A 16,811-nucleotide genomic window follows, 5' to 3' on the forward strand; every position below is an offset into this window, starting at 1 on the left:
ACCAAATGCTAGCCTGTTAGTCTTTTACATGAAATGTTAAAGGTGTCACTGGTAGTGACAAACCCACAGAGAATAACGCAGCAGGCCCTATCATGACTATTTTGTTTTTCAAGCAAAAAAAATATTTTGAAGGTAGAACATTTGCTGGTTCTCACTTCTCAAAAGCCAGACTTTAATGTTTTTCTGTTGTTATATATGATATTAACATGAATATCTTTGAACTGTTGGACAAATTATAGAAGCTATCTGAACACACATGGGGCTTTGGGAAATTATGATGCTCTATAACTCTTTGCTGACATTTAACAGACAAAACAATGAATCAAGAAAATAGTCACAGATGAGTTGATAATGAAAATAATCATTTTGTTGCAACGCTAACCACCTCCTCAGCACCAAACTGCTGCAACAGACAGTTAGCAGCTACCTGGTGAACACAGTGGACCATTTAACAGCTCAAGAGCCAGGTCATTTTGTCAGGGGAAGGTGGAGAGCCCAAAACAGAGCTAAAAGAAGACTAATTTTAGATTAACATTGATTACATGGTCATAAACACAACTCCACGAGGTACTCAGTGTCTGCTAAATGTGTAGGAAGGCAGCTTTGCCATTAAAACTTTATGAGCTCATAATTTTAATGTGTAGATATCCTGCTAAAAATAAGAAAAACAAACAGAACCAAAACGAACCTCTTTGGCAGAGATTCAATAACATTGCAGATCAGAGTAACAGGGTTGGGTTGCACACAGATTCAGAAACTATACCTCCCCCTCCGCAGCCTCCCCAACCACACTGTCTGCACAGCAGCAGCCAACTGTGGACTACACCACTGACATTCCAGCTGGGTCTAATTTGGCTGCTCCCCCCCCCCCTCTGTAAATTTTATTATTATTTTTAATCATAACTGTTTCCTCTTGCGGTTATGTTAATATCTGGAAATACACTCCTGCAGCCTCAGATCACTCTGAAGTGTTTGCGTGGTGTGTGATTAGGGGCGCCTGGCGAGCCTAAGGTCCGGCCTTTGCGTGGGTAGGCAGAGACAGCAGCAGTGGCAAGACTTTCCAGGAATATCTCAAATAAATCAGGTGTGATAGCTGAACGGAAAAAACGGCCCATTTTCCATGTCCACTTTCCAAATATTCCCTCTAACGGGAAATCCAAGGTTTAACACCTTTTGTCATAGAACACTTCTGCTGGTATTTCGAACAAAAGACAAGAAGAAAGGATTTTGTCTGAGTGTAAACAACATCTTTTTCCACGGGTTTGTTTGTTGTATTTTCCCAGGCAACAACAGAATCATCCGTTTACGCACCTCCGTCATGCTATCAGCCATTCCCCCTCCTCCTGCTCTCATCCTCCCAAAGCTTTTCCAATACATTCTCAACAACACTCTTTGAGTAATTGTAGTGGTCAATGCAGCAGGCCAGATATCCAAACAGGAAACAGGAAAAAGTGCTGAAATTATTCCGATCAAGTGAGATTGGATGATGGAAAACAAGGCAAGAGGAGACATGAAAGGAGGGTCAGAAAGTGCACTCTTGAAGTCGGCTTCACACCGCTGCTTGTTTTGATTGCTGTGATTAAAAATGGACAGCTGAAGACCAGCCCAAAGTCACAGACTCATCTTGATTTTATCGCAGCCCAGATTTAATCCTCTGGAATTATTTTTAGCTCAGTGCACCGGTGTTATCAGAGGTCTCCCGGTGACTGGATTCAGCTGTGTGGGATTATGTTGAGGTGAGAGACAGAGGCCTTCGCATGCAGACGGGCCCAGAGTGCGGTCATGCAGAGGTCTCCGCATCCACACTGGGGCTGCTGCCATTTGAGGCTGGTCATGCTGTTGGCCTGTCAGACAGTGTTGATGTTTGGATGGAGAAAATGTAAATGGAGTGTAATTTTTGGATGACAAATCTCTCCTCTTTCTCCATCCTTTTTGTCATCTTCTGCCAGTGGTATCGATTCTGCAAATTAGTAAATATTGTCTTGTGAGACATTACTGAGAGAAGTGGATTAGATCATTTTCCTATCATAGCACTCCTTCGTGTCTCAGTGCACTTGACCGTTCATTGCTTTGGTGAGAGGCGAATGGGTTATATCATTTTTTGAGGTTTGCTTGTCAGATTGCCATAGGAAACAATATTCGCAGAATGATGGAGGTGAAACCGAGTGCCTCAACCCCTGGCCTGTCAGCTGGTCCCAGCTACAGCAGAGCACCATTTCAAACTAAGGATATTTACTACTAGTCAGTTAATCTGATTGCCAGAACTTGGTATTAGTAGTTGTGCACTAACCAGTCAGAGTTGAGTGATGTAGCCTTCCTGCAAATACTTTTCAGGCTACATAGAAGCTGCAGCAGTCCTTGGTAGCAGTGGTTCACTTAAGGTTTTTCACGTCAAAGAAATATAAAAATTAACCATATTTAAGTGCCAATTCTTTTATTTTTGTAAGTTAATTTGCAGTCAGCTGTACAGCTCCTCCACTTTTGTTGTCATTTTCTGATGCTATTTTTCATGGATGTAACTAAGTAGCTTGCTAGCTATGCTCCCTTTGTACATTTGCCTATGCAGCCCTGAGAAGAGTGAAAATGCCAGGAAAGAAAGGGACCAGTAAAAAATAGTGATGATCTGCTGATCTGCTCTGAGAACTTTTATTTCTTGTCTGTTACATAACCTCAAAGAAAAATGCAGTAAGATGTATCTTTTGTTCCTCAGTTGTTGACATTTGAAGCCCTTACCACACACAATACGACTATAAAGAATAAGAAGTCAAGGTACAGTAGCTGGGATGTGCCAACCCAGGAAACAAATGTAACAAAACTATTGTTTTTCTGAAGCATAACCACATGTACACTGGGCAGTGCAGTGTAGGACTGGGGTGTGTTGACGCAACAACACGCGTCAACCTGTGACGGTGTATGGGGTTCAGATACAAAATGATAGCCACAAATGTTTTGAGGAATGTCTTAGGTTGGCAACATAACTGCTGTTTAAATGTCAAAAACATTAAAAAAGAAATTCCCATTCCTAGTCCTAATGTTGATTCTAGTGACAACAGTATTTGTTTGTAGTCTAAATGAATTCCACAAAACAGTTCTACAGTCTCAAGTCTTGTGGTTGACCATTCAACTATGTTCAGTACTGTAAACTCCACTCAGATGTTTCCTGGAAGGAAAGTACTCTCTGGAACACTTTTGGGTCCCAGGAACTAAACTCGGATGTAGACTCTTGTGCTTGAATTGCAGTTAAAGAGTCCCTCTGGTGGGAAAAGTTCTAAACGTGAAATGCCATTTTTGCAAATTCAATGACTGCCACATTTAACACTGAATACACAGGAAAGAATTTGGGGTCAAAATGATAGGAAGCTGGATATCGGAAGGCCGAACGCTTCTGACTCATGCAGCACTGTGGACTAAATCAGACGGACCTAATTGAAGCCACATTCCTATGAGTGAATTCCAGAGCTATTCCTGCATACGGTACACACTGGATACCACACACCCACTCACACATGCAGCCACAAAAACACACCTACGAGTGAAGGTGATGGCAGGCTTTCAGTCAGATAAAATAATCTTGATTTCATCAGTTAGACAGGAAGCAGAGGCTGTAAATGTCACAACTTGAAATTCCTTATCTCTTCCCAGGGTGACATCAAAGAGGGCATTTCCAAATTCTTGGAAGTGCTTGAGAACTTTTTACAGTTGAATGTGTGGTTGTGATTCACTGTGTTTACATACAGACTTTCCCCACAGAGTGGCTTTGGCCACCCAGCCATAACAGTCCATGAAAATGCAGGGTCAAGACATCAAAGACTTTTTCGAGATTATTCCAGTCAGGAGCATGAAATAACACTGTGACAAATACAACTCGCATGGCAGGATACAATGTCCCTCATCCGTTCGCATTCTGTTCTCAATCAGATTGCTTATAAATGTCCAAAATTAAACCAGGCCGCTCCCTGGAATGTGGCTTCATGGTTGTACTGGAGCTTAACACAAACAGGTCAACACTTAGCACCATGAACAGACTTTGCTGTCTTCAATAAGTCCACTATCAGGTGTCTCTTGTATCCTATTCACTTACTTAGACTGCACAGTATGAGAACAATGCAGATTTTGATTATATAACTGCACAGGATGCAAGCTTAATGAAAATTACAATGAGATAATGAGGAGTGAAATATTTTAGCTGCTCTAAGTGCCTCGCTTTAAAATAAGTAACTGTAATCACTCACTTCACATGTGCAAGTGCAACACCATGAATACTTTTAAGAAGAAGCTGCCCGCATGTAAGCACCCACAATATGTGAATGAATGAACATTCAGGACAGGTATGTTTGGATGACACTTTGTGTAAACCTACTATTTTGAACCAAACTAAAGTGTTTCATTTATTTATCAAGCAAAAATGCCTAACTGGCAAGTGGCCAAAGCTTGTTTAATATGAAGATTTGCTAAGGTTGTCCATTTTATATTGTTTCAGAGGTAATATCCTTTGGTTTTGGACTCAACTCAATTCAACACCTAAAGACTACAAAAACACACAAAAGTAAAAAAATTGAAATTTTTGGGGGAAGATTGAAGAGACATTGCAAGGCAGCAAGATGCTATGATGCCTGAGTGTAGACATTCAGAACAGCTAGAAACACTTTTACTTTTAGATGTGGTCTGATGACACATGAAACTTGTTTGTTTCAGGCATACTGAACCCTTTGTCAGTGAGTGAGTCATAACTTTCTGCAAAATACAGCAATGATAATGAAGCATCTACATTTGTAAAGTAGCTCCCTGCTGTGTGTATGAATGTAAATGCCATTGAACAGCCAGATAACTTGCATATGAATGTGTTAGTTGCTTAAGTGATAACAGATACAGTCATCCAGAATTATCAACTGGACAGGTGCAAATGTCAAAATTGATCAGCAGTCATTAGCAGAGTACAGAGAGCATCTACCATCACTTTAAATGAGCTATTTCTTCTGTAATATAGATGGATATATTTGAATGACATTCTAATGAAAAAACATAATGGATCTTCAGCCAAAAGGAGCACTGATCAGAGAACTCACATACCTATGAACAGTGTACAGTTCCTGTTTAACAAACGTTGATTGTGCACAACCACAACCTTCCCTTCTGCAGTTTAGATCCTCTCTGAAGGTGTCAAGGAATACCAGATCACCTGTCTGTATCGGACACTATGACAATATTCAGTCCACTCCACTGGTTCTGTTATTTAGATGAGGCTCAGAAGAGGCCATCGTGAGTCAGCTAACCATCATGCCATGACGTCAAAGCCTCAGTTTTTGGGAGGACATTCTGGAGAAGCAATCCATGACCATGCATCCTAAAATTGTAATGAGATTTTAAAAGTTTACAACAGGTTTAGATTTTCTAATTCTTCTCTCACACGATTCATGTTAATTGAGAGGGTTGTTGGTTGCCGTAATCATTCTTCCTGTCCAAACTGGCTCTAAAGTGATCCCTTCTTGACATGTCTCTTCTGTATTCAGCGCATTCTGAAGTTCAGCCAAAACTAATTTGAGGTTTTAGCAGTTTGACTTGGGCAAATCAAGTAGATATCTTCATCCTGGTAGTCGTGTATAGGTTTGTTGCCTGTGTTTTGTTCCAACAATGGCAACCAGGAAACAAATGCCAGTTTTGCAAACTTGGCAACTTTTTAAGGCCATCCCATTTGCACAATCTCTTGAGACCTTATGTTTAACTCAAGTAACACTCTCAGCATACCAGAAGCTGTAATGTAATCACTGAAAATGAATGTCATTGCTGCAACATGTTACTTTGTGACGATATACACCACCAACACTGAAACCCATCGATATTAAAAGAAACTGCTTTCTTGTTTCCACTCTTGCATCTGCTGGTGGAAGTCTGTATTCTACTTTACTCTCCCTTCATCCCCGGAGTTCCGCTCTCTGCTGTGTTGGGAAACTGGGAAACTTTGGCAGGAAGTTTAGAGAGTGTGTGAGAATGTGTGTATGTGCGTGTATTGTCTACATGTGGGGTTGCAAGTGCACGCAGCCAGGGACAGCTGTGAAAACACCTCTCCAACACTGACTGCTGCACAGCGACGCCTGAGACGCTGCACATGTGCCCCAGCCTGGCAAGGATGAGTACAGGTAAGACGAAGAGCAAACTTTGGAAGTTCAGTATCCAAAAGCTGCAAAGAGACCTGTACATCATTGGTGTAAGATAATATTCTCCCTTTACTGCTTGTTTGGGTACTCGTCGTGATACATAACTTTTACAGGATGAACAGCATATTTCTGAGCCAGGGAAGTTAAATCTGCATTTATTGCCTCCCCCACATTCCCTGGTTCCACTTGTACTTTTCAATTTATTCCACAAATTCAATTTATTTAAAGAAACCTGAGCAAGTTAGCGGCTAATTTTCTTTCATGAGAAATTCTCTGCACTAAAATAAGCCTGCTCACAATGAAAGGGAAAACAATCCTCTTGCCAATCAAAATGGAGCTCTCCAGCTGCCGAAATAGATCGCAGTCAGGACTCTATTTTGAATCCCGCCATCAGTGGCGAGGTCGGCCTTAACATTTTTTAAACCGCTCTCGTAATCGGATGGATGGTGAACAAGACAAGCCGCTGAGACAGAGTTTGGCTCCACTAGAGTGCGGTCTCTTTATGTCAGAGCATTCAGCTGTGTGTGTGTTTTTAACAAGAGTTCTAAGAGCTTTTAACATGTTGTCTGCCATGTAATTAGTGTCTATGGCTAACTAGCTCCCAGCAGGCAGATTTAAACACTTTCCATGGCTGCACACCTCAGAGGCCAAGAAGCACTTAAAGGGAAAAAAAAGGAAAAGTACTGGTTAAGCAGTCTTTTGAAATGTTACGGTAAGCCAACATGAACTAAAAAAAATTGAATACATAACGCACCAATATCAATGTACAGAATCTGAGCAGCAGTGAGTCTTCTCATGGTTGGATGGGCATGAAATGCACATCAGAGGTGGACAAAATCAAGCTGTTTCAATATTCCGTGCTCTAAAAATCTCATGCTACTCAACTGAAGTTCCAAAAAGTCTGATAAAATATTTGATAACATGTGGCTTTCAAAGGAATACAGGATCTGAGCTGACCCTGGAAATGATGCAGCCGGATGGAAAACCAAACCTGGAGTTTTTAGAGCAGTCTGGGTGCATTGAGGAGATATAAATGAGGGAAATGGAAATATATAACACAGTACATTATTACAGATGTGTGTGAGAGGTCGTATGGGTAAGTGTACGTGAGAGAGACAGACAGGGTGAGATAGCATGCAAAGGCATCTGGATTTGATCAGCATTTCCCACTGAATTGCCTGGTTGTGTGGTCATACAGTGTGTGGTAGTGCACAGCAGAGGAACCTAATGTGTTCATATGGTTCATGGAGGTTCTGTGACATAAGAACGCCTGTAAGTTGTCCATCTGTATAGCTCCCTGGGAGCTTCACTTATATACGGATCCTAAAGGGAGTACATAGATCAGAGCTACGCTTGTATAAAGACATGCCTTGTTTGGAAAAACACAAGGTGAGAAGATGACAAGTAACAACAGAACATGTTCGGAAGCGATGAGTCCGATGTTTGTTCTGGACAGCAAATTGGAAGATGTGAGAGAAGTGAAAACAAATTTAAATTGAAAACTGTCTTACGAAACAAGACAGTCAGGGGAGACAGAAAAATATTTGTGGGTAAAGTAGCCGTCTTTTCCCATGTGTTGAACTGGAGAATAAAATTCAATTACCAAGTTCACTGCTGTCAGCGGGAGCACATGTAAACAGACGCAGGAACGCCAGCCAGGGCCAGGTTAGCTGGGTTAAACATTTCTGTGACTCACACTCAGTTGCGTGGCCTCACAGCCGCTGATATCTTCACTCATTAATGTGTGGCATGGAGGGAGAACACATGGCAGCAACGCGCCTTGGCTCACTCGCACAAGTTTATGAAAGCAGAAGAAACCAGACACGCAAACGGATGCCGACTGGCTCGCTGGCCTCTCTACGGTGTACGTCTGGATGCCTGGACGTGCGTGTGTGTTTCTGTAAGTGGCTGCTGTATTTCATTTTTCAACATTTATCTGCCCGCGCTGTGGCCTTTGAGGTCCAGCTCTTGTCCACCAGAGCTACAGATGTATGCTAACTAGTAGCAGAGCTCTCTTTCTCTCCCCTCTAAAAGGGTTTGGCCGAGGCCGCCCACCAAACACAACCGCCCATACCAGACGAGTGCATCACCCCTGTTCGGAAAGAATGAACACATTGCTTCCTAATGTGTTCCCAATGGGTGCAGGTATTTGTGAGGGAGTCAGTGATCTGCAGTATAATTGGTTCTTAAACTAGGCCATGATGCTCTGCAGACAAATCCTCCCTCTGCTGTGACATCTGCACGTTATATAGCGGAGACATAACAGCAGTTTGTAAACAGTTGGCCCTGTGATCACAATTCCAAACTAATGAAAAAAAATTCAAAATAAAAACAAAGACAATTACTTTCCCATCATCTTGAAATGGTATCTGAGAAAGTTTTCCTGCTCATAACATCTTGGAATTCAATACCTTTTCCCTCGAAAGGGTCCGATCCAAACTAGTGGCCTCTATCGCAACAGAGTCAGCACTGTTTGTTCCTTTAACAGTTAGTGACCTGACTCGGTGGTCCCTCTGATTAGAGCCCAGCTGAGATCAGACAGCAAGCTCCGGCAAGAAGACATCAGGACCACTCCGGAGCCCCTTAAAAACATGCCCTTTAATTATTTTTGTAAGTGTAAGTGAACAAGTGAGTGGAAACTATGCAGAGTCCAGCCTCCCTCTGCAGGAGAGCGGAGCTGTTAGCTTGTGGCACGGCGATGGGGTAGGATACATTTACACATCACAGGGGCCAGACCAGGAGGGCAGGATGAGGTTTAAGCCAACATGTTAGCTCTGGCTCGGGCCGTCCAGGTGCACTCAGTTCCCTGTCCTTCCTTACTAGGTCATCTATACATTTATTCCTAATTTTTCTTGCATTACAGCCTCTTTCAAGGGACAGCTATGAGTTTTATTAAACTTTACTGGCTTAATTCCTAGCACAGCAAACACCCCATGACCCTTCCATCTCCTAATACAAACAGCAAAGTCATATTTTCAGAAGACAGACAAGAGATGCAATAAGAGATGCTACATCACCATGCAAATAAAATAATAATGGTTTTTCATTTGTTTATATTTTTTGAGAACAAGTGGGGAGGAGGCAGGGGAGATTCAGGGTGTCTTCAAATATCAGTGGGAAGGGAGATTTTGTTCCAAAACAGAACATGAGCCAAAAAGTGTGTCCTGAAAGCTACAAATCTCAGCAGCTGATAAAGTAACTGCTGTGTCTATGGCTGCAACTAACACTTAATTTCATTACCAGTTAGTATTATTTCTGTGTTTAATCAATTATCTATCATTTGGGCAGTGGCATAAAGTAGTGATAAATTCCCATCACAAGTTCTCAGAGTTCAAGGTGACATCTTCAAATTGTTTGTTTTGTCCTTGTATTTTAACTTAAACATTTTTTTCCATAATATCCGCTCAGATTATTTAATGTGCAAAATGAAGAAGATGATGGATACAGACTTACGTGTAGACGTACAGAGAGGGGCAGAAATTTTAGACTGTTTCCTCAAAGGCATTTCAGTGCTGCATTTGGTTGCAAGCGAGAGTGAGTGAAGAGGTGAGTGAAAATGCTTTCAGAAAGTTATCAAAAAAAACTCTCAGAAACCTCAGTTTCAATGTTGGAAAGCTGTGATGGGAAAGATGCTGCTGCGCTATCCAAGCACTTCTGACACCTTTAACCTGGATAATGGTTGACTGATTTTCTGTTACATGACTAGTCAGTTAATTGTTGTAATCCCAGTGGAAAAATGACAACTCTACCTGAGCCTCCTTCTGTTTCTCTGAACTTCACTCCTTACATCATGGTGAGTGTGTGGCCCATCGATCACCCTGTGTCCTTTTCGCTCTGCCACTCCCTTTTCCATGCTCCCTGTTTCCTTTCCTGCTTCCCTCACTCCCCTCCCTTCCTCACCTCAGCATCTTCACCGCACACTCTGTCCCGGTCAGCCTCTCATTATTTTTACCCACCAGAATGTGGACCAGCTCCACTTCATGCGAATACAAAACCACAAGTTTTGTTCTGCCTGGACAGCACCCAGGCTTGAGAGTTGTTTCAGTCTGTTCACCAGCATCTCCACTTCTGGGACAAACTGACATATCATGAGAAGAATAGAAAGAGGAGGTGAGAGATAATTACTTTTTTTCAAGTCCAAAGTCATAAAATAGAAGATATCAATCATTTTAAATCCATCATTCATAACATATCCCATTAACTGAGGCAGAGGCAAGAGGACATATGAGGTTGAGTGGGTGAATAAAAAGAAAACCAAAGCATTCACTTACTGCTCTATTTTTCTCCATGTCAGCTCTCTCAGGATGCTGGCACATTTCCATCACATTATGAGTTTCCCGGCATCACTTGCCAAGAAGCCTGGGCCCAAACACAGTAGTGACCAGTGCTGTGCATTATACCAGCTGAGTCTGAGATTTACTGTCACTAGGTCAGATCATGAAGGTTTGGCAATGTCCAGTTTCAGTGTATCCATCAAAGCAACACCAGGACATACTCCATTAACAATTACCCGTTTGATTTGGTTATGTTAAAGATACTGGCTAGAAGACTGGCAGTGTCCTGCACAAGGCCAGGTTTGACAGGAAACTGGCTGGGTTTCGGGCAATGGGCTGCTACTATTGTTTCCATGGTTGATTACGGGAATTAAGATTTATATTCTGGGTGAACCTTCTTGAACATTATTACAGTAATTCAGCCAAAGATCCTGCTTGATAAAGTAATTTTGTATCAAGTAAATCACTAGAGGTGGTTTATAATGGTCATTTTAACAAGCTGGCTGATAGTACTAATGGGTCCTTAATGTCTTAAGTCCACTAATGTTATGTTAAGTTTATGCTTTGGCTGATGTTGGATGGCTGGTAAGTCAGACATGTTATGCTAGTCCATCTTTATCCATCCATAGCTTAGCTGCACTAATGATATGTTAAGCATGATCTGTGTTCACTAATTTGGGATTGGTAATTAAACCAAAATTTATTGTAGGGAGTATTAGGTCATGAACCTTTCCTTCTGATATAATGTGAACACTCCATGAACAATAAAGTAGTGTCTGAAAAGCAAATAAACATGGAAGCATCAGGTCCACTATGCTAAGTAACCATACCCTTATTTACTGCTTATTTGTTAAATGTGCTATTTCTGCCCCCACACATCCAAGTGTGCTGATCTCACAACTCTAGACAACAGTAAATAATCATTCAGTAAGTATGTAAATTACACTCAGCTGGCTATCAGCATCTTGAGTTGTCTGGTGATGCAAACACTTGCAACCACGGGAATCTCTTGGCTATCATCTACCCCATATGACTTGAATGAAGCTTTAGCCCTGCTAACGCTACCTTAGCTTGGTCTCTTGTTGCTCCACTTAAGTAAAACTTGCTAATTGTTCTGTTGGCTGGAATTTGTTTAATTATGCCAAAGTATCACAATTATCAGTATCACACAATTATCTTGACTAAAATGTTCAAGAACACAAAAGACAGCAGAGGAAGTCAGAGCTCTGTTTAACCAAACTGAGCTGTCAGCTGTCATGTCAACTGAATCTAAAAGTGTCCTGGCATCTGACCGGTGTTTGAATTGGCTGAGGAGGAGACCCAGAACAACCCGCAGGTTGCACTTTTCACCACCAATCCCTCTAGTGCACTCTTCTCTGACCTCTCTAATAACAGAATAAACTGTATACAAAATCCTTATGCCTTATGAATTAGTGTGTGTGTTTGCACACAGACAACTGCAAGGTCTTTTAAATGTGTTACATGGTAAGTGACTCAGTATCCCAATAGATCAGTGAAACTGGCCTTTACGGACTATAACCACACGCAGAAATCATTTCATTATTCTGTTGGTGTGCTTTTATTTGTGTGATGACTATATCAGCAAGGTATTTGCTGTTCAGCTCTGCTCATGCCAAGAAATACATAACAATGAATAAGGGGGGCGACTTTTAAAAGAATAAAAAGGTTGTATCAATTTCCCAAAGACTACATCAAGTCAAATGGGCAGGCACAGCTCACACTTAAAGGAGTTTCAGGTTCATATAAAAAGGGATATGTTTTTCCATGTCATGTCTCATTTGCTTGTTCAACAATCAAAATCAACCCAACTGGGCCAAATAATTGAGTCCAGCCCTGAGTGTGTGAGTGAGAGAGAGAAAACTGAATTGATTTATACACTGAAACATCTATAATCATTGAATAGTCGCTATTAAGCTAGAACAGAAGGCAAGGATTCAATTAAAATGCACCCTTGCGAAGTATTACTTCACACAATAATGTGTCTGTGGCCTAACAAGAAACACAACCTAATAAGCTCTTTATAATGAGATGAACACTTACTTTTTGCCTGCAGCGTTCCTTTGCTTTGTTCTAGTGGGTAAGATTTACAATTTGGTTGTTAGTTCAAAGTCATAGCAGTAAATTCTTCATGTAGACAGGACAGGAAAAGTGAACTGTACTTTTATTATGACTTGATTTTCCTCTGCTATTGCCTTTATAGCCACTGATTAATAAGAGAAGAACTGGATAACTCTCAAAGTTAGGTCCTGACTGTTCTGCACCTCACATCCCATAAAGCTAACAAAAGAAATTAAAGATGATAAACTGGATTTTTCAGCGGTAACTTGGACACTGGCGTCTTGTGATAAGCTCTCTAATTGAGACTCATGGGAACAACAAGTTGGAAGTCTGATCATTAGTTAAATGGTACATGGATAAAGTCTGGATAATATGTATATCTGTAACCCTATTATGTAGATTTATGTCAACCATCTTTCTCACTTACCAATGTTATGTAAAGCTTGGCCATGAGGTAATCCTAGTGTCAAAACCTCTTCTATAACTGGATATAATTTGTATTCCTGAGGACATTTTCTTCACTTATTTCATATATTCAACATATTTCTGAGGGTTCAGTCACTGTGTGAACTGGTACATCATTGTAAAACCATGTACATTAATCACAATGATATACAATCCAGGAAGCCCAATCTAACTAATATATCTATGAGTTTGAAGGCTTATCAGGTACCAAAACACTGTCAAGCAATTTATAATAGTCTGACACAGGATTTTACAGCTCACAGCAGCAAAATTGTATCTTTCATTGCAATGATTGTGAGGTTAACAGTAGAAATATCTACCTCAAATGTATGCTGAATCTGATTGGCCACTATGTGCCTTGCCAGATAACATTGTGTTTTGGCCCAGCAAAAGTTGAGCCAGATTCTATGTTTTTGACAGATGACTCTCCTTTTTTGTCCAGAGTCCTCTCTGTTGGAACCCCCCACTCTGCTGCTGCACTCATCTCATTCAGATGAATTACAGGTGTCAAGGACATGAGGGCCAACTCTATGAAAGAAGTGGTTTGTAGGACTTGTTGCCCAATGCAAGAGTTTATATCTAATCTGGAAGGCTGCATTTAAGGGTGGGGTAAAAAGCTGGATTTAACTGAGGGGTTCTAATTTTTGGGCAGTCTCTTCAGAACGACATTCAGTGTTGCACTCTGATGTTCACAGGAAAATTAGGTGAGAGCGAAGTTCAAACCCAATGTTCCTTCTCACCTCTGCACAGCTGGCCATTCACAGCATATGGTGGGTGTGAATGTTGGATTGTCAGTTTAAGTCAGTTACAGAGATGGTAAGAACCATACCCTCTTAATCCGTTGTCAGGCAGTTGTTGAGGGAGGGGGTTTCCAAAGCTATCCGACCATCCGACAAGCAGTTTGGACGGAGTATTGGTCTTTTAAATCCGGTCTTAAAGCAAGGTCAACATTCAAAGCCAATACAGGAAGTAGAGTGATGTTCATGAAGAAGACCAGAGAAAATTAAGGGTTTATCGGTCAGAATGGTGGATTGGCGCAAGTTAGAGTTGGCGTCCTGTCACCTACCAGCTGTCAACCTTGGTTTTCTTTCATACTTCACCATAATGAAGTTTCCTCATAGCACCCTTTTCTTGCCAAACCTAAACTATATTATGTAGTCGCCCTGTGTAAATACTGAAGGAATAATCAATTGAAAAAACAAACGAGATCTTGGGTTTTGCAGAATCCATCGGAACTCCTTATTCTCTTGACAGTCAAAGGGGCTAACACCTATCCCAGTATGCATTGTCCAAAAGTCAGGGTACAAAATTCTCCACTATCAGTGATGTATAGTGAGTGGTTTCATAGTGGCTTATTTCAACATTTGTTCATATTTGCTGATCATGCTTATTCATTTTCAGGAAGGCCCTACTTCTACATTAATACATCTTTACTTGTCTTGCCTTGTCGTTGTTAAGTTCTTTTTCTACAAACTTGACTTGCCTTTATGTACCACATTTTCTTGATACAGCAAGACTTCAACCAATCTAGTTACAATAAATGATTTTCCAAACTACAATATTCTAGTTAACCTGCAATGGTCAAGAAGATGAGTCCTTAATTGAAAAATCCGCGCTTGTTTGATGTTGGTCAAACATAGATCTGACTGTCTGTTTCTGTGTGTTCATGGCTTTGCTCATGGGACCATATGGGCCTGTGGATGCTAATAAGCGCTTTGTCACGCAGTGCTAAAGTTGTAACATCCGCACATTTTAATGACTTAACCATTAAAATGTTTCTTAGTTGACAGAAAGGCAAAGTGTGTATAAATGGATTACTAAACTGCGTTTGCCAAAGTGCTCACTGAACTGCTAACATTCCTCATAAAAGTCTTCACAGTCCAGTTTTGAGGTGTTGCTTATACACACACATTCATAACATGTCTGTTTTTATAAAGGTTAATAAGCACATTAAATAGGGGCACTCATTTGGAATATTGTGTAACATGAATAAATATTGTGCAAGCGAAGACTGGATAATGTGTGGATAATGTGTTGGGAGTGATTGAGTGAATGTGGGAAAATATCATGGAAAATATTAGCAAATCGGAAAATGTTACAGGTAGTTGGAATACAAGAGATATTGTAACAATATAATGCATTCTGAGCTTGTGATGACAAATCTTCCAGAACAACATGAAATCTCACCCTTTACTCTCTCATTTGCTCGTTCAGAGACGCACACACATACACACCAGTACGTGGTGAGGATTGTTTCACTAATGAGTTGGTTTGGCTGCAGTTGCGTTATGGGCATGAGCGCATGGTGGGACCTCACCCCAGTGCAGCCTGGGAGAGTGTACTGAGTGCACCTAATGCCACGGTCTGCCAAGGTCCTGTACTGACTGATTTATCAGCCTGCAACTGTTGACTGATGAGACCGAGGTGACAGGGGTTTGTAGATGGGTGCCATGACCAGACCACAGGCTCTTTCAGGAAATAGTCACATCCTTCATCTCAAGTAGAACTGCAATTTGAAGTTTCCTCACTTTTGCGTAAGGCAGTATAAACTATAATGATACTACAGCTGTAGAAGACAAAACCACTTTTTAACATATCTGTGGAAACAAAGCCCTGAGTGAAAAACAGTACACTGTATTTCCACAGTATCCTACAAACATTGATACAAAGCATTTTTTATGACTGCATCAGTAAGTCCACATAATGTTAGTCATCAACAAAGTTTGTATTCTACCCCGACAATGAAAGCTAGATAGCTTAACTTGCTAATGCTAGCAATGATTCCCACTACACACTACTTTTCCGACGCCTAGGGAGTCATCAGCAGCTACATTAAGGTTTATTCATCTGTCAGACGCTTTTATACAAAGAGGCATGCAAATATACACTCAGCACTGTTTCTCCTGCATTATAATGCAGGTGGATACCAGACCTCAGTTTGCTGATTTAAGAAATACTCAATTACAATTTCTGAATGCAGATTTATCCATTTATTGCCTTTTTCCCTCACTACACATCTGTCTGTAAACATGTGTGTAAAGATCACTTGTCTTGTTTGACCAAATAATTAATTCATAAAGATCCATTATGCAATATCCAAAAGTCTTCCAGTGTTCCTAGAATACTGACATTATGGAGATATTAATCTCTTGATGCATGTAAAGTAACTGAACCTCAGATTATGTTTAACAACAATACCTGAGTAAAGGTACTTTATTGTGACTACATGTCAAAGATTATCAACTGTTCTGAAGTATTGTGTTCGTGTTAAAATTCAACTTTACTCCTGTATTTACTCCTCTCAGTTTCTTATCTAAGCATCTCCATATCAGTGGATAAATGTGTGTCACTTTCTCATCTCAACAGGCCATCTGAATGAATCACAGGCCACAGTGAGCGAGAGAAAGACGAAGTAGAAGAGACACAGAGAGTGAACCAGTGGAGGTAGAGTGAGGCGGGTGAGTGAGTAATTACCTGCAGCTGCTGTGCTTAGTTGGGGGGGTATAAATCTGTAACCACATCAGAAATTATCCATAAAATTTACAGCTTAGGAAAACCATGTGTGTGGCTCTTTAACACTCCTTAACCTACAGAGCCGTCTCTTACACTGCGCCTGAAAAAATCTGGTGGGCAATCAGAACATTTAACCTCAACTACACTACACAGTGACATATGTCGTATAAATTTTTCAACGGGAAAAAAAAGTGAGATCGTGTTACCACATGCTAGTGCAAACTAATTCCAAAACAGGTAAATAAAGTGATGGAAAAGGAAAGCCCTGAGCAGGCAGTCAATCAGTTTAATGTGTGACATGAAGGAGTTATGAGGACTGGGCAGA

General features: G+C 40.9%; 1 protein-coding gene across 2 annotated transcripts in view; it reads left to right on the plus strand.

Annotated features, from left to right (window-relative positions):
* Positions 1–7,816: 7,816 nt before the first annotated feature.
* kcnj16a (potassium inwardly rectifying channel subfamily J member 16a) overlaps positions 7,817–16,811 on the plus strand; it is a 29,849-nt gene continuing 20,854 nt past the window's right edge. Inside the window, exons 1-2 of one of the 2 annotated variants that reach the window (XM_018666648.2) lie at positions 7,817–8,055; positions 16,340–16,431. The gene's annotated coding sequence lies outside the window, so the exon portion shown is untranslated. The remainder of the gene's footprint in view (positions 8,056–16,339; positions 16,432–16,811) is intronic. The other variant, XM_018666642.2, reaches the window with a different exon arrangement.

Source organism: Lates calcarifer, linkage group LG23, assembly GCF_001640805.2.
Source record: "Lates calcarifer isolate ASB-BC8 linkage group LG23, TLL_Latcal_v3, whole genome shotgun sequence".
Taxonomy (NCBI): Eukaryota; Metazoa; Chordata; class Actinopteri; family Centropomidae; genus Lates; species Lates calcarifer.